Source organism: Homarus americanus, unplaced genomic scaffold (assembly GCF_018991925.1).
Source record: "Homarus americanus isolate GMGI-L3 unplaced genomic scaffold, GMGI_Hamer_2.0 scaffold367, whole genome shotgun sequence".
Classification (NCBI taxonomy): Eukaryota; Metazoa; Arthropoda; class Malacostraca; order Decapoda; family Nephropidae; genus Homarus; species Homarus americanus.
Window position 1 is genome coordinate 12,331,535 of NW_024743709.1, and position 23,295 is coordinate 12,354,829.

Below are 23,295 nucleotides of genomic sequence, written 5' to 3' on the forward strand. Positions count from 1 at the left end.
AATAGATCTCCGGTAATAACCCACACAACCCAAAAATCTACGGACTTGTCGTTTGTTACATGAAATAGGCATCCGAGAAATAGTGTCACACCTTGCTGTGGGAGGAGCAAGTTTCCAACCCAATTACATGTCCCAGATACAAAAGTTGAGCACAAACAATTTATGACTAAGCAACGTTTATAACAAGTCCTACATTTTCTAACTCAGTGAAGAGAGCGTCTAGCTGACATAAATGGTCTGACCAAGTGTCAGAAAAAATTACATCATCTAAATATACTAGACAACCAGGCCAATTGGCCGTGACTTGTGACATCAGCCTTTGAAAGGTAGCAGGGGCATTGCAAAGCCCGAAAGGCATAACATTAAATTTATAGGTCTTACCTAATGCCACAAAACTGGAGATGTCTTTAACACGACGGGTCAATGGTACTTGCCAAAACCCTCGAAGGCAATCAGTCTTAGAGAGGAACTTGGCGTTCCCGATTGCTTCAATGCAGTCGTCGACTCTTGGTAGAGGGACGCTGTCCTTGCTGGTGACGGCATTGACCTTGCGAAAGTCGATGCAGAATCGAAGAGTGCCGTCCTTCTTCGGTACTAGAGTGACTGGTGAGCACCACTCGCTGGTAGGGAGCCTGCTTGATAGGCTTAGCAGAACCATCATCAATATCATGCACCACGGCAGTGGTACAGCCAGGCCTGTCTTGGAAGACAAAAGGATGTTGTTGGATGGCGGCCAGCACGTCAGCTCTCTGGTGTCCCGGTAGACGCTGTAGCTTCTCCTGCAACTCCACGGAGTTGGACTGCCAAACCCTGACTGATGACAGGGCGAGTGGACTTGCCCCTTCTTTTTCCTCTTCTTTCTCACCGTCTACCAAGAAAGTGTCAACGGCACACACGGGAACTCGATCATCAGCAACAAATGGGGGTGCTGGCGTGTGTGGTACAGCTTGATGGTGTTGACGCGACATAAGCGCTGTAGTCGGCGCCTGTCAGGGGTAGAGATAATATAATTCGTGGAGCTTACCTTCTTCGCCACTCTATATGGCCCACTGAACTTCGCATGGAGCGGCTGTCCATGTCTCAGCAAGAGAACGAGAACTTGATCACCTGTCTGGAACTCTCTGTGTCTGGCACGCTTGTCGTACCATGTCTTGATCTTGGACTGGGACTGCTGTAAGTGGTCTGCAGCAAGCTCCAACATCTTAGCAGCTTCTCTCTAACATTTCCTACTAAACTTAACACACCAATGCTCTCTTCACTACTACCTAACAATTTATCTCTAACTATGTGCAAAGGACCTCTTACTTGATGAGTGAACAGTAGAAGTATGAGAAACAAAATGGATGATATTAGGGCCTTAGCAGTAACTTTCCTAAGAGGTACAGCATGCAAGTACCTAGTGGAGGTATCAATGACTGTAAATAAATATTTAAACCCACTAGAAGTTTTAGGCAGAGGGCCTACAATGTCACTCTGTACTGTTGTAAAGGGCTCAGGTATGTGAGGAACTCTTACAAGTGGAAAAGGTGGAATAGCCTGATTGGCTTTGCCTACCTTTTGACAAAAATGACAGTACTTACATTATTTAGTGACATCTCTCCTCATACCTGGCCAATAGAACTTTCTGGCCAGCCTGTTGAATGTCTTTCTGACACCTTGATGTCCAGAAAAGCGACCGTCATGGGCCAGAGCTAGAACATGTTGTCTGTAACTGTGTGGGAGAACTATTTGAGTGATAGACGCCCAGTCCGCGTCTTCCTCTGACATAGTCGGTGGGAGCCAGCGGCGGCACAAAACACCGTCTTGACTGAAATATCTCGTGGTAGGGCCTGAATCGGACACCTGGTCAAACAAGAGCCGCAATGAATCGTCTTGCTCTTGCGCAGCTATTAAAGCAACTCTCCCGGTCACAGCATTAACTGCGGAAGAAATATCTTGGGAAGCAATTGGGTTAGCAAAAAGTCCTTCTAAGGAAAGTGAATCATCTACAACAGGAGTTACATTATGATCATTAGTCATTGACATAAAACGAGTCACAGCACACAAAGGGAAAACAACGGGCATATCATCTTCAAGTTGTTGCAGCTCTGCGGTAGAATCTGGTCTTTCCTGCAGCACAGGAGGTGGGGTTACGTTCCCCATTTGACCTCCCGCCAAATCGTTACCGAGTTTGAGGTCCACTCCAGCAACAGGCAGCTCGTGCACACAGGCTACGTTAGCTATCCCTGAAACACAAGAAGACTTGACACGTGCTAAAACCAAAGGAGCTACACCTTGACCCCAAACGGACCCCAAAACGGCGTTTTGTCAGTCTTCCTCGCTGCAACAACACCCTCTTTGATTAGAGTTTGGAGACAACCCGAGTCTCTCAAAATAGTGACTGGTGTTTCGACACCATCAACTTCTACCGTGCCTGGTGACAAAAAGGGACGAAAGGTACCAACGTCTGGGTCCTTCGCAAAACTCTCCTGGAAAGGATCAAAGTCTCGTGAGGCGAGAACCGAAACTGCACTCTCTCGTGCTTCACCTTTTGTGGAAATCAACCCTATTGGCATGCTGTCAGTATTACTCAAACCAGCCATCACTCCGACTGGTGACGTATTAGTCTCTCCAGTAATAATCATAGCTGGTTTGCCCGTATTTAGCTGCAGCCTTGTCCAACAAAACTCTGCCTTATGACCTGACTTTCCACAGTGACTACAAGGGTATGTAGAAAATTTGGACTCCCCATTAGGTGGCGAACGCGTCCAGCTCCTCCTGTCACGCACAAAATTACTATTGTTAGTATTCCCTTGTCTCGCTCTGTGGAGAGAGGGATTAAAAGTCCTTTGAACCTGTGGGGGCATAACATCATTGTTAGTCCTACCATGCCTCAAAACATATCCATCAGCATGCTTAGCAGCCTCTTCGATAGTACTAAATTCCCTATCTAACAAGTATAAGGTAACCTCTTCATCGATGGTTCTCAAAAATTCCTCTGTGAGCATTAACTCAATGAGGGAGTCAAAATCACTCACTTCCTTGGAGTGTAACCACTTTGAGAATACCTCTCTTTTACTCCTAGCAAATTCAAGGTGGGTCTGCTCTGCCTTCTTACGGAGGCCACGAAAGCGTTGTCTGTACGCTTCAGGAACAAGGGCATAAGCCTTTAAAACTTCCTCCTTAATACATAAATAATCCTTAGCGTCACTGTCTGTAAAAGACGAAAAAACACACAGAGCCTTACCTGCAAACGCCCGCTGAGGCAAAATGGGCCAAAACTCTATAGGCCACTTTAAAGTGGTAGCAAGTCTCTCAAAAGCAATGAAAAACTCATCAACTGTTTCCTCTGAAAACGTGGGCATTAGCCTAGCAGCACGTGCTGGATCAAAATGAGAAAAACTAGATCTGGGGGTGAGGCCATCGGTGTTAGAAGGGTTACTCTGACCGAGCTGTATATGCAGTCGCAAGTTTTCTGAATCTGCTTCTTTCGCTTTAGCCTCTGCTACTTTCAATTTAGCTTCAGCTTCCGCCTGATGTATCCCAACTTCTTTCGCCATAGCTTCAGCTTCTTTCAATTTTATTTGCCACTAGAGAATGGGCAATTCATCATTCACTGAACGTGACTCAGCTATGTTAACTTGACTAGCTTTACCGTGGTCTTCTCTTAAGCCAACATCAACACTATCTCCAAACATGATGGCTAGTTAAGAAATAAAAAAACAAAAAAAACAAAAAGAATATCACAAGTGTCAAAAGGTAGTTAGTGAATCCTGGCAAGGACGCCAAAACTGTTACGCCGTCTCTTAATTTACTTTAATATCCAGGTTCTAGGCGTAATCAAAGAAAAAAAGTGAAGTAAATCAAAAGGGAATAAAAATTAATAAAGTAAACCCTTAAGAATTTAATTAAATTAAATTTTAACACAATAAAGAGCCTAGTAAGCTGTCACAACAAAATAATTCACTATCGAAACTTTTAAGACACAAATGATACTAAACATCGAAAAACTGCTTAAATATATAGAATAAAAATAAAGTATTGGATTACGTTAACACCACAAACATATAAAATAACTAACACTGAAATTAACTAAAGTGAAACAACACTGAATTACGTAAATGTAACTAAGCAAGCACTGATGGACACATAAGACACATGAATAGGTACTCACAAGATATACCACATTGGTGGCAACAGGAACAACACAGAAATAAAATGAAGTATAAGTAACAGGTGACGGGTGTCACTCAAAGGAACGTGAACTGAATGACAAGGAGGACTGGACTGCCTCTGTCTACAGGTGGAGTACTATATATATGGTCCGTTCGCTCCAAGCGACCAGCCGGTGAACATGGGTCGTTTAACGATGCAGGTGGTCGTTAGAGCAACAAAGAATGCTTGTTACAATACTAAATGAAGAAATAAGATGGGCTTGAACAAATAATAACAGTTAAAACCTTAACAGCACAGGGTAAGGTGACTAGATTATTTAATAGTCAATATAACACATCATTGCAGGAATAATATATATATATATATATATATATATATATATATATATATATATATATATATATATATATATATATATATATATATATATATATATACTTCATTTTTAGTCCATATAACACGCGGACTTTGAACATATAATCAAAGACCTCACCAGCCAGGAATCGAACCCTCGACCTAGTCCCACCCAGTAGGTCGAGGGTTCGATTCCTGGCTGGTGAGGTCGTTGATTATATATATATTATTATTAATTTTTTTTAATAATTTCAGTGCGTGACGCTGCTAAATGTTTACATACTTGGCCATGAATATCGGTGAAAACGCTGATCTATTTTGTCGCTTGTCCGTAAGTACGTCATAAGGTAGACGTTTGTCTATGCCATAAACAATATAATAGGGTGATTTGCCATAGAGCTATTGATCTACCCATTAATAGATGAGGCAACTTGCGGTAACCAATCCTCCCATGCGTGTTGCATTTTACACACTATCGGGCAAAGTATCTCTAGAATCTTACGATTGGCTCTCTCGACAAGGCCATTAGCCTGTGGATGATAGGCTGTTATAAAACTTTGTTGTTTTCCATATTGTATACAAATTTGTGCTACTAGTGATTCTTGAACTCTAATCCGTTGTCAGAGAGAAGAAACTTGGGAGTAGTAAAAGGACATATGAGATTCATCACTAAAGCATAAGCCACAGATTCGGCTGTTTTATCCTTCAGTGGGACTAAAATCACAATTCTAGAAAAATGATCCACACACACTAGGACGTACGAGGATCCTTGATGACTCCTCGGAAGTTGTAACAACTCAATCGCTACTGTGTCAAGCGGACGTTCTGGTGTAGGATATTGTAGAATTGAAGCCGGTGACTTTGTATGTTGAGCACATGACAAACACTTAGCAATATGCAATTCTATGTCATTTTTTCATAGTATTCCAAATAAACTTTTTTCTAATTTCCGCAAGGCATTTGTCACGTCCTTGGTGACCTGCCTGAGGAACATCGTGGAACAATGTTATAATCATTTCACACAACGTATCAGGTACGACTATTTGTGTAACTATACCCTCAGACGTCTTCTTTGATCAAATTGACTGAGCGGAAGAATTATTTTTGGAAGCTTATCTTCCTCCCCCGAGTCTAAGGCAAAAAAGACTGCAGACCACAATGGGTTGCGTCGTTGTTCAGCCTTTAATTGTGAAAGAGTGAATGTAGATACAGGCATCACTGGTGCTATGTTTCTCGCCAAAGCGTCGGCGACCACATTCGCTCTTCCCGGTAAATACCTGAACTCGGGGTTGAATTCTTTAATGGTCAAATACCAGCGTGCTAATCTGCCTGATAGATTTCTGCCATGGAACAGTTCTGTTACTGCCGCATGATCTGTAAAAACAGTTATTTTATAACCAAAAATGATGTCTTTTAAATTTTTTCAATGCCCAAACCACAGATAACGTCTCTAAATGCGTTACTGAATTACGTGTTTCGGTATCATTAAGTTTACGGTTTGCAAAAGCAATTACTCTACATTTTCCTTTTGAGTCCAACTGCATGAGTACAGCTCCGATTTCTTGTCCAGAGGCGTCGGTACACAGAGTGAAATCTTGAGAGTAATAAGGAAATGTTAAAACAGGGGCATTGGTAAGTTCTGTCTTCAGTGCAACAAAACTATCTTCGTGTTCAGCATTCCATTCAACAATTGCATCTTTCCTCAGTAACTTAGTTAAGGGTGAAGCTAATGTCGTATAGCCTTTAATAAAAGAACGATAATATCCAGATAAACCAAGAAAACTACGCACCTCATCAACAGTTGAAGGACGAGGAAACTGAACAACAGCCTTAACTTTATCATCAACTGTGTGAATATCATCACCGTCAACTACATGACCAAGGAAATGGATTCTGGATTTTAAACTCACATTTAGAAAGTTTAATTTCAAGACCTGCGGTAGAAGGTTTTTATAACACTTCACACAGTTTGACAAGATGGATATCGACATCCTTACTGACTACTATGAGATCATCTAAGTAGGCACATACTGTGGTCCCTATCAACCCTGCAAACAAGGTGTTGATCATCCTTTGAAAAGTCAGTGGGGAATTCCTGAGACCAAAAGGCATCAGCAGAAATTCAAAATGGCCCAAAAGAGTACTAAAAGCAGTATTTGCCAATACCCGCTAAGCAAATCCAAATTGCTAAAAACAGCGTTATCCTTGCCTAAGGACTGTAAAATATCACTCAAGACATGCATAGGGTACCTATCTGGGATAGTATTCTCATTGAGGCGCCTTGGGGGGCCTGTGGTAGAAGCGGTATCGCTCTTGCCTCGCAAGCAAGATATCACGGGTTCGATTCTCGAGCCGGTGGAAGTTGTTTGGACATACTTCCTAGCCCCCATTAGTCCCTGTTCACTTAGCAGTAAAGTAGGTATCTGTTGTAAAAGGAAAGTTGCGAATTCGTATTCAGGGAGTTGTTGGAGCTTCCAATAACTTGATGACATGAACCATTGACTCTATGCCCGTGACTCTCCAGGCTTCTGCGCCCTTAACTCATGAGACATAAAGGCAAGCATGAACTTAGCATGCTTCCCTGTTGGGCGCTGTAAATGCTTTCCCTTCCACAAGGATGTAGGGGGGTGCCCTATAATAAAAAAAAAAAAATGGAGGCGCCTAAAATCAATAAATGGGCGCCAACCGCCATCTTTCTTTGGAACTAAAAACAAAGGGCTATTAAAGGGGATTTAGAATGTGTGATAACTTCTCATCTAACATATCCTGAACCATGTCCTGAACTACAGCACGCTGGCTATGTTGTAGTCGGTAAGCTGGTATGTGAAGGTTCCAAGTGTTCCCTGTAGAAGGCAGTGATGGGTAGGGAAACACCGGGTAACACTGAAGTCCATTTATTAACGGATAGGAGAAATACAAGTAGTGACTAGCGTGTGCCATGCACGGCCCACAGAGTGCAGTGCAGTGCAGTGCAGTGCAGTGTTACCACGTAATTACATATATAAATGCTACTCGGCACAGTTGCATATATACAAGGTTGCTACTTGGCACAGTAGCTTAGATACATAACCTACAGTGCGTAAATTGGATTCGTGCCCTCTTTTAAGGATATGTGATGTGAGGTTAGATGTGTCCCCTAACTGTTTCCCTGGTAAAGCTACAATGCTTCTGTAATCGGCAAGCAGTTCGAAGAGTCTAGTCTTGCCTTGAGGGTGATCAATCACCTTAACATGTGGTGATATTTGATCTATCCTCTCCTGTCTAGTTTGTTTAGGTGTAGAAGAAACACTACCAATACGGAATTGTATAGGCTGTGGTGCAACATTGTTATGATAAACTAGAAAATCACACAAATAGCATCTCCCTTTCAATATTCTAAGAGCGCCTGTTCTGTTAAGAATTAAAACGTCTGTTAAACCACCAGGTCGAATAGTGCTCAGTGTTGATTCACATGAAACCTTTAACCTTGCATGTTTCCGGAAGACAGACTACATCAGTCCCCGTGTATACGTCAGGTAAAACAACAGTGGCTGTGGTGATTTCCTCATGCTGATAGAGGAGAGTACCAGTTAATACTGCAGGTACAATCTTCCAACTTTTGCTGCTATAATCACGCTGGGAAGGTGAGTTTGTGAGGTTTTGAGCTCGTTTTGACTCGTTATACGCCTTCCTCCTAATGGGCATGGTGGATGACACTTTCAACCGTGCGGAAAGCAAAGGTGTAGAATTGTTCATTGCATTGTAGGAAGCACCATTAATCGTAATAGGATTATTACTTGGGCGAACATCTATAAAACTGGTAAATTAAATTCCTGGACTACATAAAAAATCTGCATAAAGGAAAACACCACGTCTAGAAAATCGTATTGGTAAAGTTGCCATTCCTGCAATGCTCAGCTGCGTCCCGGGAACTCCTTCGAGATCGGTGTCAGTAGGTCGAAATGAAAATCTCGGTGAGGAAATCTACGTTGTAGATTTGCGCACACACCCGTATCAATATCCAAAGCCAACTTGATAGACCCAACTCACGCCGCAATTGACAACACTTCAGCTTTGATGAGCGCCGCTATTAACGAGGCTGCCACGGAAGTGCTGTTGGGCGTTGGTACTGATGTACCTATCCTTCGTCGTTCTGGTACCGGAGCTAGTCTTCCCCCGACTTCTTGTGACGATTGTCACATGTCGGTCCACACCGCTGTCTATGATTAGCTAATTAGGTGATACCCAAGAACGACCAATGTCAATGAGGGTGGTTCACGGCCTGTATGCTTATATAAGTTTTCTAATGTTTTGATTTACGATGTTTCTTTATATCAGTGTTATTTAGTTTTGGTTGTTAAAACATTATGTAAGAGCCATATTCTGTTTTATAGGGAATAAGGTGAAAAGCATTTAATGTATTGTATTAGGATTAGTTGGTAACCGAGCCATATTTGTGTGGTGGTGGTGATGGTCACGGCAGAGCAGCCTGAGTCACAGACTGAACCGGGCAACACGTAGAACCAGGAACTCCAGGCCTGGTATACACACGCCAATGTTGGGTACAAGATAGCCGCCGAGTTGTGTGTGAAGTAATTGAAGATGTTTGGACATGAAAACTTGCTCTGTGAATGTAAATAGTGTACTATATGTCATTTTTACACGACGAGTTTCCATAAGCACTTCCTCTCGGTCTGAAAGTCCCGTGACAACTGACAACGATAACGACGCGCTGTACGCTGCTGTGTTACCTGGGGTGATCCGCGTCTATGCTCCGAACTCTTTGCATAGTGGTACATTTATATGTGTTGTGAGAGTCAGACTGATGGTACCACATATCAGTTTTCTGGTCCGTCGCAGACATAATCTTTGCAGCCGCAGCATATGTTTTGGGTGGTCCATGTCTTTGACGTGGGTTGGTGGTTGAATGTCTCTTTTCTATATTCTTGACACCACCACTCTGGAGCTGGTAACAAAAGTCCACTGTTGTCTGAGGTGTTAGGATATCGTTGTTGCATTGGTGCTACAGTTGTAGTTGTCCTAGCTATTGGAATACGAGCTGACTTGGGAGCAATTTTATTTGCGTAGTCTATTATCAAATCAGTTGGTGCATACTTATGATCCTGTGCACGACAATATATAGGGTCACGAACTGTCACAAGAAAACTCACTAGTTCAATCAATTTCGAAACATTCTTTGGAGACATGTTGCCATCATCCTCAAACCACGGCGATCCACCAAAATTAACAAGAAAATCCTGACAGACATCACCAGCAATGGCGAAACTCTTTATAGGAGTTTCTGTGCAAACCGCACTTGTCATACGATCTATCCACCTAAACAACCAATGTAAATGTCCTTGCTGTGGCCCAAACTCAAAAATACCAATTAGAGCCATTTTGAAACATTCATACTTCGGGTCAGCAAGACCACTGGCGTACAAGTGTTCACTTGCAAAACTACCTTGTTTGATATGAGAGCGAACAAATGCTTTCTTCTCATCATCTCCTGTGATCTGAACATTTTTCATGGTATCTTCACATGCTCTTATAAATGTAGTTACCCGGTATTCATCTTCCCCTGTAAAATCGCGGACCAGATCGCCACGCGGTAACACCTGAATAACGTTAAAGAGGTTAGTAGACATGCCTGTGCTAGAAGTAGCCATTCTATTCAAATTAATCCGAACTCGAGGATCAGTTAAAGGAGGAGGTAATAAAAATTTGTCTGACACACAGTCTTTCTGGGTAGGAGAAAGGAGAACTTGCCCGTAGTCAGGCGACGTATTATACTTACTACCTGACCTTCGGGTTCTACGGTTTAAATCGTCAAATGATTGTTCAATCAAATCTTCGCTACTCCTGACAGAAGTATCTAGCTTGGATTGCGCCTGTGTTTCGTGCGAATCTACTGTAACTATTTGTTCAGTAGTGACTTTTATATCATCAGCAGTATCTGAATCGCTATTATAATGCTCTGCCAATTCGGCGAATTAAAACAGCAGTTTGTGTTGCAAGAAATCAACGTCTTTAGAAGAAGTCTGTTTAGCATAGGTTACAAACAACTGGATTAACTACCCGAAGGGATCAAACGTTTGAAGATAATATTAGTATAAACTAATGATAAACAGGCAACCTCATAAACAGCCTGCACACAGCTGTGCCCGATGCATGATGTTCTTTAACATATTTACCGATTTTTACTTATGTTTCATTATCTAAACATAAATTCATATAGGTTGGCCCTTTGCTCTATCCATTTTCAAATCAAATTAACAGCATATACTAGCAGAAAGGTATAATATAATACGAAACAACAAAGCCCAACCATTAATTAAGCAACGGGGAATTTAAGTAACCAATCACCGATCACCTTTACCATTCATTCATAATTTTTACTACGTAGTATAGTAAACAAACGGCCTTGAGTTGCCAACTGTCTCCACCAGTGTTCAAAGAATCTTGAACAAGACTGTACATCTCTTTGGATGACAAAATAAAAATCACTCCATATATAATGTCTCACTACGGGACATTATAATACACTTTGGAAGAATATAACACATCACGGTTTTCGCTTCTTCATAAAACACTTATCAACACTTAATAAAAACACAAATCAATTATGGACTACCCACCCATCCCATTAAACACCCTTAGTAAAACGAGCATTAAAAGGTTACAAACAGTACAAAATATAGCCCTCAGATATATATATATATATAACATAAAATATACAGACCACATATAATGAACAGCTACACGAGAGAGCAAACCTCCTAGCAATCAATGTAGAAATACACAACAAAGCCGCAAATATTTGGAACAAAGTGACTGAACTCAACAGAGAAACTTACCAAAACTGGATAAATAATATAGATAACGAAGAATTCCAAGAACACAGTTGGTTTAAATCAGCCAGGAAGAAAGTAACTGAACCATCTCCTGCCCTAATACACACATAAAACATTAATAGAGAGAATAAAAGATGAGAGTGACCTACCAGCTCCACTAAGACATATAAATAAACCAATACTTACAAAGGTCTGACGACCCCGAGGGAGCAAAACAAAGATAAAAAAACAATAGATAAAATGAAGCGATCTGGTTGAGCCCAGATTCTCTCTACTCCTACTGTATCTCAGTTTAACCACTTTTCTTTAATCCTTAATAATCTTCTTTCACCTCATAACTCATGACTCCAAAGCCAATAATTTAGTTGTCTCTGAAGATGTCTTGAATAAAGACAAAAGCTAAGGTGCTCCATTGTTTCCCTTTTTCCTGTGTGATTTTATCAAGATGTATGTATGTATGTATGTATGTGGCGACCAGTGGTGTAATGGTCAGCAGGCTCGTCTCGCAAGCGAGCGGACCCGGCTCCGACCCCCGGGCAAGGATGAAACTATGGGCAATTTTCTTTACGCCACATGCCTCTTTCTACTTGAAACTGGGTCATGCAACTCGTTAACTTAGTGTGTGGTTGTTGTGTTGGCGACAGCTTCTACACCTTAAACAAATTCACGCCTAGGTGGCTCTTGGGCCGGCCATCCTCGTTACATGAGGGGCAACCATTATTATAGTTGTCATAATTATGGATATAATATCCTATTCCTCTTTACCTATAAAAATATTCATAACAGAAACTCGTAAATATCAAGATAACATATAATAATAACAATAATAATAATAAATTGACACATCATACACGAATGCTGATAATAAGAAATATAGGACGACAACCAATAAGCTTCCTGTACGAGCCATCAATATAACCATCGACCAATCAAATAACGTGTATATAATGAAGGCATAATAGGGAATTTTTGAAACTTTTTTCGAGCTGTGGCACTGTTGTCATGGAGTGGCACTGATGAGAGATTAATATCAGCAGTCACTGAGCCAAGGGCCATGTAATGTGTAGGTTGTGTGCGTCACTTGTTTTATGAGAGAGTGTGTGATTGATGGCCGTTGGTGTGTTAGGGTGTGTGTGTGTGTGTGGGTAGGGTGTGTGTGTTGTATGTGTGGTGTGTGTGTGTGGGGGTGGTGTGTGGGTGTGTATGTGGGGGGGTAGAGGTGTGTGTGTGGGGGTGTGGGGTGTGGTGTGTGTGGGGGTAGGGCGTTGTGGGGGTGGGTAGAGGTGTGTTAAGTGTGGAGGGGTAGAGGTGTGTTGTGTGTGGGGGGGTAGAGGTGTGTTGTGTGTGGGGGTAGATGAGTGTGTTGTATGTGGGGGGTAGAGGAGTGTTTTGTGTGTGGGGGAGGTAAAGTGTTGTGTGAATATAATAATAATAATAATAATAATAATTATAATTATAATTATGATTATAATAATAATTATAACAATATAATAATAATAATAATAATAATAATAATAATAATAATAATAATAATAATAAATATAGATTTATTGAAAGAGCATGGCAACCAAAAGGCTGAAAATATACAGTCACATAATTGGGGAATGGATCACTTGATTGCCAAATAATATTCAAGTAACATAAGTGATACAAATATGATATATAATAACAAGGTGGGAGAAGGTCACACTACAGGGTATCTAAATATCGCAACAGTGTAAAAATAAGATTGGCTAGGAGTGAACATGCTGATTGACTACAATTTGTTGATACTTTTTACATAGATTGCGATTTGGCTGTTCTTATAGCAGTTGTGGTGTCGAACAGTAATTAGCGGACTAGGGATCTCGGGTGGAAGCAGTAGCCAGTGTCGAGGATGGTGCAGAAGTTTCTCACCAAATTGGCAGATGGTGATGATCAGAGAGAGCCGAGAGGGTCAGTGTGTTGAGCGCTTCTTGATATGTGGAGTAGGAAGAGGAGAGAATAATAGTAAGCTTAGGAAGTATGAATATTAAGTAACCGCCTTGGAGCTTGGGCGCAGGAACTCCGAGGGACTTGAGACGGCGGAGGAGGTGGAGACGAAAACTGGAGGAGTTGACAATTGTACTGATATATGTGTTTTCCAATTTATTTTGTTATCTATAGTGACGCCGAGGAGCTTAGGGGAGCCCATAACCTAGAGTGTGTCGGGGCCCAAAGTAATGGAGGTCAGAGGAGAGGTTGATGTGCATAACCATGATCTTAATATGGTTGATGGTGACATGGTTGATGGTGACATGGTTGATGGTGACATGGTTGGTGGTGGGCCAATTTTGGAGACTGTTCAACATATTCTAGAGGCCGCTGTAGCCGGGAGACGAATTGTTTACACTAGTCCGACACTGTCTTGTTTTGTGTTTGTGTAGGGGGGTGTAAAGGCGAGCTATATGTCTGAGTGTGTGTGCGGTAGTGGCATGTTTTGTGTGTATGAGCGTGTGTGGAGTTGTGGCTTGTTGTGTGTTTGAGTGTGTGTGGGGGGTAGGGGGCATGTTGAGTGTGGGGGTAGAGTTGTTTTGTGTGTGGGAGGAGGTGGAGGCGTGTGTGCACATGGGGGGCAGCATCATGTTAGTGTTAAGGTGCAAGCTCTGTTTGTTCCCTCTCGCTTTCAGCTACCACTGCTAGCTAGCCCTCGTGGTGAACAGGGAAGCAGTGGGCCCCAGAGGAATGGCACATAGGCCCATTGGCATGTGGAAATGACCTGGCACCTACCTACCACTACCTCGATGCCTTGCAGATTAACCTTGGTAGGTATAAGGCTACTGGAGTAAACCCTGAACTAAAAATCTGTGGAGGGGTCCTGCATCAGGCAGATATGATTACAAACTTAAAGCTCCAACAAGACCCCAATGTCGGTATAGGTGGAAGAGGTGACCATCATGGGAACCCAATGACTACACAAGCAGAAGAAGGCAATGCATGATGGACAGGCTACTAAGGCAAACTCAATAAACTGGGCTATCGGCAGTCCATTGCAACTCTCCCTTTCCCAACTTAACTTGGGTTATCCTGCCGGAAGGTTTGACCAAACTCTGATTAAAAAAAATGCACAGAAATCGCTTGGTTATGTGAGGGGAAGGCTAGATTATGTTTAGTCGGGATAGGAGTAAGTGAATTTAGGTTAATTACAGTAAGATAGGTGATGTTAGTGGTAAGTTATAAGTTCTGTTTTAATAATATTGTTGAATTTTAGCGAGTTTTTGTAGGGTAATACTAAAATTTAGCGAGTATATGAATGGTACTAGTGAGTTGTAGCTACTTTTTGAATGGCAATACTGAATTTCAGCAAGTTTATGGATGGTATTTCTGAATTTTAGGTAAATTAAGCGAAGCTGAGCAAAGTCCTCAACAAGTATCAAACAATTTGTGGATATGTGAGAGTTGACAGGTGTACACTCTCCCAAAAAAGCATTGGCGCCCTGGGCCTGATGTATTTGGAAATGAACACAATAACACGTACGTACACAGCAGTCTCGGTTCAGTTGGTATTCCGTATTCCTGATTGTGAGTTGCACCTTTCGTTCTATTTTCTTGCACCTGATAATCACCATGATATCTGCAGGATGCCAACTATTATTTACATAATGTAATGAAATAGGATGAATTGTGGTACCATATACAAAACCTGTAACATCCTGAGTAACTCCTGATTTATGCACCTTAGATACGGTACAATTTCAGCCCCAGGGGATGGGTTGTCAAATAGAAATATAACGTTGCTATATTTTCATGAACCGAGGTTACAATGGAATCGCTTCAAACGAAATATGAAACACTGTGATCCGATATTACAGTCATTTGCAAATATAATAATTACATGTGCGTTATGATGCCATATCCATTTACAATGACGGTATGATTTACTGCATTTAGGTATATTTCTACCTCAATTGATGAGGTAATACAACGCATCATCTCATTATTCGTGCCGGCACGGAACATTATCTGATACAAACTACGAGATGATGTCGTCAAGTCCTCCCATGGGATTGACAGTCACTATGGAGACATCACAGGCAGCACGAGGTAGTATCATCGCCCTTCAAGACATAGGCGTAAGCAACGACGGCTTGGCTTTTCCCATCACACTCCATGTCTGTCGGTGCAAGTTGTGTTTTCCAATGAGTCTCGGATACTAGTGTTGGTCATGGATTTCCAGCAGAAAACACTCATTATTTGACTGCCGTTGATATATTTTCGCTACATTAATATCACTAAAGATGGAGCACGGTGATTTACTCTAAATACAACAAATGACAGAAATAATAACTGGCACCCTCACAGATGCTAGGAAGGTAGGCCTACCAACACAATGCAGGTGTACAAACAATAAGAGAGTTGACAGGTGTACATACAATAAGAGAGTTGACAGGTGTACATACAATAAGAGAGTTGACAGGTGTCTGTACAATAAGAGAGTTGACAGGTGTACATAATAAAAGAGTTGACAGGTGTACATACAATAAGACAGTTGACAGGTGTACATACAATAAGAGAGTTGACAGGTGTACATACAATACGAGCTTTGACAGGTGTACAACTGTACATACAATAAGAGAGTTGACAGGTGTACATACAAGAAGAGAGTCGACAGGTGTACATACAATAAAAGAGTTGACAGTAAGAGTGCTGACAGGTGTATGTACAATAAGATAGATGACAGGTGTATGTACAAGGTATGTGAGAGTTGACAGGTGTACGTATAATTAGAGCGATGACAGGTGTACTGTATGTACAATGTATGTGAGAGTTAACAGGTGTACATACAATAAGAGAGTTGACAGGTGTACATACAATAAGAGAGTTGACAGGTGTACATACAATAAGAGATGACAGATGTACGTACAAGGTATGTGATAGTTGACAGGTGTACATACAATAAGAGAGTTGACAGGTGTATATCCAATAAGTTAGTTGATAGGAGTCGATACAATATGAAAGTTGACAGGTATACATGGAAGGTATATGGGATTTGACAGGTGTGCATACAACCACCCAGATGCCAATTTTTTCCCCCGCCACACCTGGGTTTCAGGACGTCGGTGGCAGGATTTGGTGTGCCAACGCGAGTAACATGGGACGCTCTCCTGCCCTCTTCTGAGACCACGGACCTGACACCAGCTGGGGCCTTACCCAGACCAGTGTGTGTGTGTGTGTGTGTGTGTGTGTGTGTGTGTGTGTGTGTGTTGGACTTTTCCCTACTAGGTGATGTAATGTATCTAGTGGGGCAGCATTATGTTAGTGTTAAGGAGTATACGCTGCTTGCTTCTTCTCGCTTTTAACTACCACCTTTGGCTAGCTCTCGTGGTGGACAGGGAAGCAACCTTGCATACTGTAAATCTTCTCTTGCCAGTACACAGCCTCTTCACTATCCTATCAAAACTCCTGTTGTGCCTCCTCGTGGCATCACGCGGTAACTGAGTGCCTCGCGGACACAGGCAAGACTAGTTGGGGGTCTAGGAGCAGCAGTGGGCCACAGAAGTATGGCACATCAGCCTACTGATTTGTGGACACGCTCTGGTGCCTATCAATCACTGCTCCGCTGCCTTGCAGATTAACCTTGATGGGTCTAAATATACGGAGTAAACCCTGAACCAAAAATCTGCAGATGAGCCCCGCATCAGGCAAACATGTTTACAGAGGTCCAGTAAGTTGCTGCAGCTGCCTACACCACTGAATCAGGAAAAGCCAAGTTGTGTGGTTGCAGCCTGAGTTCCTGCCTCACCACATAAATCAACTCACGTGCAACCATCACCCAGCTCGTCACAATTTCCATCATCATCAGAATCCCTAAACTCCTAAAACTCCTGTGGAGACATATGAGTAGCGACGGGGATAGACAGAGATGACTCACGGAAGTCACTAGTCACATTTCTGCACATGGGCGGCATAGATAAGATGGTCATTTATGCTCTGGGATCTAGGCAGCAGTGCAATCCGGTCCTGTCTGTGCTACTGAGCAACCCTCTCCAGGAGCCATTCTGCTCACCCCACATGGGGAGGGAGCTAGAAAAGGTGCCCTAAACATAGCCTGCCTATAAAGAAAAAAAAATATGTCTGGGCAACCGTACAGAGTAAGGTCATCCTAATGCGGTAGAAAATATAATCACAGATCAAATGAAAAACAAACTATACAACCTTATATGGTCGCTGCATGGAATGCCAGGACCCTTCTGGATACTGGCATACTGTAGATGAGTGTCCTGAAAGAAGAACTGTCCTTATAGTTGTCTCGGTATAACATCGACATAGCAGCCATGAGTGAGTCCCGGGTCCCAGACGAGGGTCGACTCGCAGAACGGGGATCTGGCTATACCTTCTGGAAGGGTAAGCCTGCTGCGGAGAGAAACCTCATTTAAATAGTTGGCTTTGCTATTTGCCAATCCATCCTACATAGGCTAAGTGAAATGTTTGTTGAGGTCAACGAGCGCCCCATGACGCTCCGAGACCCACTGAATTACTCACGTCATACCTTCTTCATTAGTGCATACGCCCCAACACTGGATGCAGAGGATGACATCAAGGAGGCCTTTTACGTCGACCTTGACAAAGTGTTAACCTCTATCCCCAGAGAAGATAAGATTGTGCTCCTTGGTGATTTCAATGCCAGAGTTGGCAGAGATGCTGACTTATAGCAGGGAACCATAGGGAGAATTGGTGTGGTCAAGTGTAATCCCAACGGCCTACTCCTCTCAGCAAATATGCTGAACATAACGTCACTACCACCCACACCTTGGTTAGGCAGGCTGACAAGTTCAAGGGTTCTTAACAACACCCACGATCCAAACACTGGAATCTTATTAATATCATCATTGTCAGTGAAAGAGGCCGCCGATGTGTCCTCATCGCCCGAGCCATACATGGCTCAGACCATTGTGACACACATCATCGGCTCATGAGAGCAAAACACTCCCTTCACGTCGCCCTAAAACAGCGTAGGCAATAAGTCTCCAGAAGAGGTTTTAACAGTAAGCGACTGGAAGATCAAGCGGTAGAACCTACTTTCAGAGACCAGCTCGACGATGGGCTGATAAACAACCCAACAACAAACAGCCTAAATCTGAGTGCTCCCACCCACTCCACCCCCACCCTCTCTCTCTCTCTCTCTCTGTTTTGTCTTCAGTAAATGGAAATACGAAGGTTAACACTGGAAGAGGAGGTAAGAAGGAGGAGGAGGTGAGGAGTAGGAGGAGGAGGAGGATGAGGTGAAGGTGAGGAGGAATAGGAGAAGAGGAAGAGGAGGCGGAGGTGATGTTGAAGAGGTGAATGTGAGGAGGAGGAGGTAAGAAGGAGGAGGTAAAGGTGAGGAGGTGGAGGTGAAGTTGAGGAGGAGGAAGAGGAGCAGGAGGAGGATATGAGGAGGAGGAGGTGAAGGTGAGGAGGATGTAAAGAGGAGGAGGAGGTAATGAGCCACTACTGGTGAAGAAACCCAGTGGACTATAGAGAAAGGGGGAGACAAGGAAGAAAGAGGATGTCGTTTACCTACAGATGCTCATCACAAACTCACTTAAGCTACAGCAAAGCATGGCGACAAATTTATACAGAGACTCTACCTTAAATAGGGATATTCGTTCGCCTACAGTCATGGTGGAAAAATGCACAAATCTTGAGAGAACCAGGATTTCAGGGAGGTACATATTTTTTTTCTTCACTTTTAAGACTCCGAGACCCTGGCACGATTGTTAAATAGCCAGGCGGCGCCTCTCAACCGACCCAGCGCGGCAAGAAACAGGTATATTCAAGCCAGTTGCAACACACAAATATTTAAGACAATTGCAACACAAAAGTATTTGAGACAGTTGCAACACACAAATATTTAAGACAGTTGCAACACACAAATATTTAAGACAGTTGCAACACACAAATATTTAAGACAGTTGCAACACACAAATATTTAAGACATTTGCAACACACAAATATTTAAGACATTTGCAACACACAAATATTTAAGCCAGTTGCAACACACAAGTATTTAAGACAGTTGCAACACACAAATATTTAAGACAGTTGCAACACACGAGTATTTAAGATAGTTGCAACTCACAAGTATTTAAGATAGTTGCAACACACAAGTATTTAAGACAGGTGTAACACACAAGTATTTAAGACAGTTGTAACACACAAATATTTAAGACAGTTGCAACACACAAATATTTAAGACAGTTGCAACACACAAGTATTTAAGACAGTTGCAACACACAAGTATTCAAGACAGTTGTAACACACAAGTATTCATGACAGATGCAACACATAGGTAGCTATATAGTCAAGCCGGGTGCAACACATAGTAGCTATATAGTCAAGCCAGGTTGCAACACATACTGTAGGTAGTCAAGCCAAGTGCAACACATAGGAAGCTATATAGTCAAGCCATGTTCAACACACAGGAAGGCAAGGCAGATGCAACACACACGTAAAGCCAGGTGCAGCACATACGTAGTCAAGCCAGGTGCTACACATAGGTAGTTCAGTCAAGTGTAACACACTGGTAGTCAAGCCAGTCAACTAAGATGCAACACACAGGTGGGCGTAGGGCCACTAACTGACCACTGCCGCTCCAGTCCTGGTGTAGGGCAAGGCAATGTAAGTCTTCCTTTTCTGGAGAACAAAAGTGGTGTAGAAACACAACACAACCTCTATTAAGTACACAGGCAGGGAGAGTGACAGGGAGAGAGAGTGACAGGCAGGGAGAGTGACAGGCAGGGAGAGCGGCAGGCAGGGAGAGTGACAGGCAGGGAGAGTGACAGGCAGGGAGAGTGACAGGCAGGGAGAGCGGCAGGCAGGGAGAGTGACAGGCAGGGAGAGTGAGGCAGGGAGAGTGACGCAGGCAGGAGAGTGACAGGCAGGAGGTGACGGAGAGTGACAGGCAGGGAGGTGACAGGCAGGGAGAGGCAGGCAGGGAGAGTGACAGGCAGGGAGAGTGACAGGCAGGAGAGGAGGCAGGCAGGGAGAGTAGGACAGGCAGGAGAGTGACAGGCCGGACAGGGAGAGAGAGTAACAGGCAGGGAGAGTGACAGGCAGGAGAGCGGCAGGCAGGGAGAGTGACAGGCAGGAGAGTGACAGGCAGGAGAGTGACAGGCAGGGAGTGACAGGGGAGAGAGTGACAGGCAGGAGGCGGCAGGGAGAGTGGCAGGCAAGGAGTGACAGGCAGAGATAGAGAAAGGCAGGAAGACAGGCAGGCAGGGAGTGACAGGCAGAGATAGAGAAAGAGGGGGAGTGACAGGCAGGGGAAGTGACAGGCAGAGAAAGAGGAAGACAGACAGGCATTATATGTCTGTTCCGCCTTCTTGTGGTAAAGGAAGAACAATATTACTCCTGTTTCTTGGCACGTCAATATTTCCCAAACAAATTTGGTCTAGGTTAGGTTAGGTTAGGTTGAGTGGCACTATCAACTGTAATACGTTATGGTAATCCGAATTCATGGAATGAGACTTACCTTTCAACTTACTTTTCAGATCCTTGCATTGTAACAAGGGGGTATAAAAAGTTAACTAACAATCTCACAATACTTTTAATTATAAAGACAAACAAAACCTACAAGTATTATCTTATGTCACCTTAACATAATCCCATATACATCATCTATACATCCTCTTCACACCACACTTCAACACAATACAGTAAATATTACAAGGTCAACAGGCACAGTAGTAAACCTGCACCTCCCTAAACTATTCTCCTGACAATATCTAAACCTAACATTAACTAATTAACATGGCCTCCGATCACCAAATAACCAGAGTTGTAAAGTAACGAAATAAATTTACTTGAGTACTGTATTGTACTCAAGTAACAATTTGGGTATGTATTTTTTAAAAAGTACTCAAAATTTTCAGTAATTTTACTTTTACTAAAATATGGTTTTTTAATACTTTTACTCCAATATAATTGAAAAAAAAATCGTTATTCATTGCACGCCCCAAACAATAGAGTTTTAAATATCTAATCACAGGACACAGGGGAAACTTGAATGCTTACCAATCACAAGTGTTTCTTCACGTCTGGACCAATCACATGTGTTCTTTCACATCGTTTCATCTACATACCCAAGCACTAAAGACCAATAAATTACCATTCTATTAATCAATGAAGTTATAAACAACGGAAATTTACACTATCGGCAATGGAAAAGTCACTAGAATGGCAACTATCAGATCAGTTTGGCCTATAATGAAATTAATGTTTCGATATTTATCTAATTTGTCACCTTAGTCGACAAATTCTCATCAGATTAAATCAGAAAAAGTACTTATCCTTCTAGTGTAGTGATAATTTTCTACTACCGTGCGCAAGGCTATGTTCATTTGTTACACAGACTCGGTTTGTTTGGTCTCGAGTGGTACAGCCACCCAAAAAGGTCCTGTCGCCTTTCACCCTCAACTATGAACCCCGAGATTCAGACTCTTGAATCCGAAGCATTTATGGACAGAATAAATTATCAGTGTCTACTGCTTCGGGTTCACGAGTCTGAATCTCGGGGTTCATGGTTTAGGATGAGAGGCGACAGGACTTTTTTGGGTGACTGTATCAAAACGGCCACGGATGTAGCTCTTCTCTACCACAAGGTATATACTGTATACTACTGTTGGTGGCTGATTTTCCCATGAAGTAATAAAGGAAGATAGTACGATAAAACGTTCTGAATACTTGACAAAGACGGGAGTTGGGTAACAGTGGGAGTCAAAACTCGGGAATGTTCACGTATCTTCCACAATACAGTACAGTAATAATATTAAACCAATTGTTTATTTATTTTATTACATACATGGGGATCTACTTAGAGAAACCCAACATCTCTTTCTTACTTGAATCTAGTGGGAAGAGCTATGAAGACCAGGGGAAATGTGGGGTATACAAGCACAAAGATTGATTTTCAAAATTCTGAGCCAAGAATTGGATCAAGGAACCCCCAAACTGCATTTTCAAAAATTCAAACCAAGAGTTAAAACAGGCAAACCCCAGAAGTCTAAACTAGGAATGTTGCATCAAAATTACCTTTATTAGGTCATCATTCTTTAGCAGCTGGCATTAACCATATTTTGTCTCTAATTTTTTCAAATAAACCTAATGTTTTAACCCCTCATTTCCCCTGGCTTTCAATGCCCACTACATACAGTATATACCACCACCACCACCACTCTTAATGCCTCCTCCTCCACCAACCACCACCACTATTAATGCCTCCTCCTCCACCACCACTATTAATGCCTCCTCCTCCACCACCACTATTAATGCCTCCTCCTCCACCACCACCGCCACCACTATTAATGCCTCCTCCTCCTCCACCGCCACCACTATTAACGCCTCCACCACCAGCACCACCCCTCCTCCACCACCACCCACCACCACACCACCGCTTTTACTCCACCACCACCCACCACCACCACTAATGCCTCTTCCTCCACCACCACTATTAATGCCTCTTCCTCCACCACCACCACCACTATTAATGCCTCCTCCTCCACCACCACCGCCTTCTCCACCACTACCTCCTATCCCTCCTCCTCCTCCACCATTACATTGTTCATCACCACAGTCTCCCTCTCCATCAACTGCTCCTCGAGCATCAAGTAGGAGGTAAGGTGTTCATTGATTCAGTGAAGGTATAAGGGAGGAGCAGCCCAAACACAATGGCACTTGAGCGCTTTGAGGCTCAACACCCGCTTAAGGGTATGTTGAGGGGCAGATTAAGTGGCAGAAGTAGTGAAGACTAATTTCTTAAGACGTTCCGTTACAACATCTATCATCTTTAATGCTAACAACACCAACGATAATAATAATAATAATAATAATAATAATAATAATAATAATAATAATAATAATAATAATAATAATAATAATAATAATAATAATAATAATAATAATAAAAATACTACTACTACTACTACTACTACTACTTTTTTTTTTAACGTGGCCT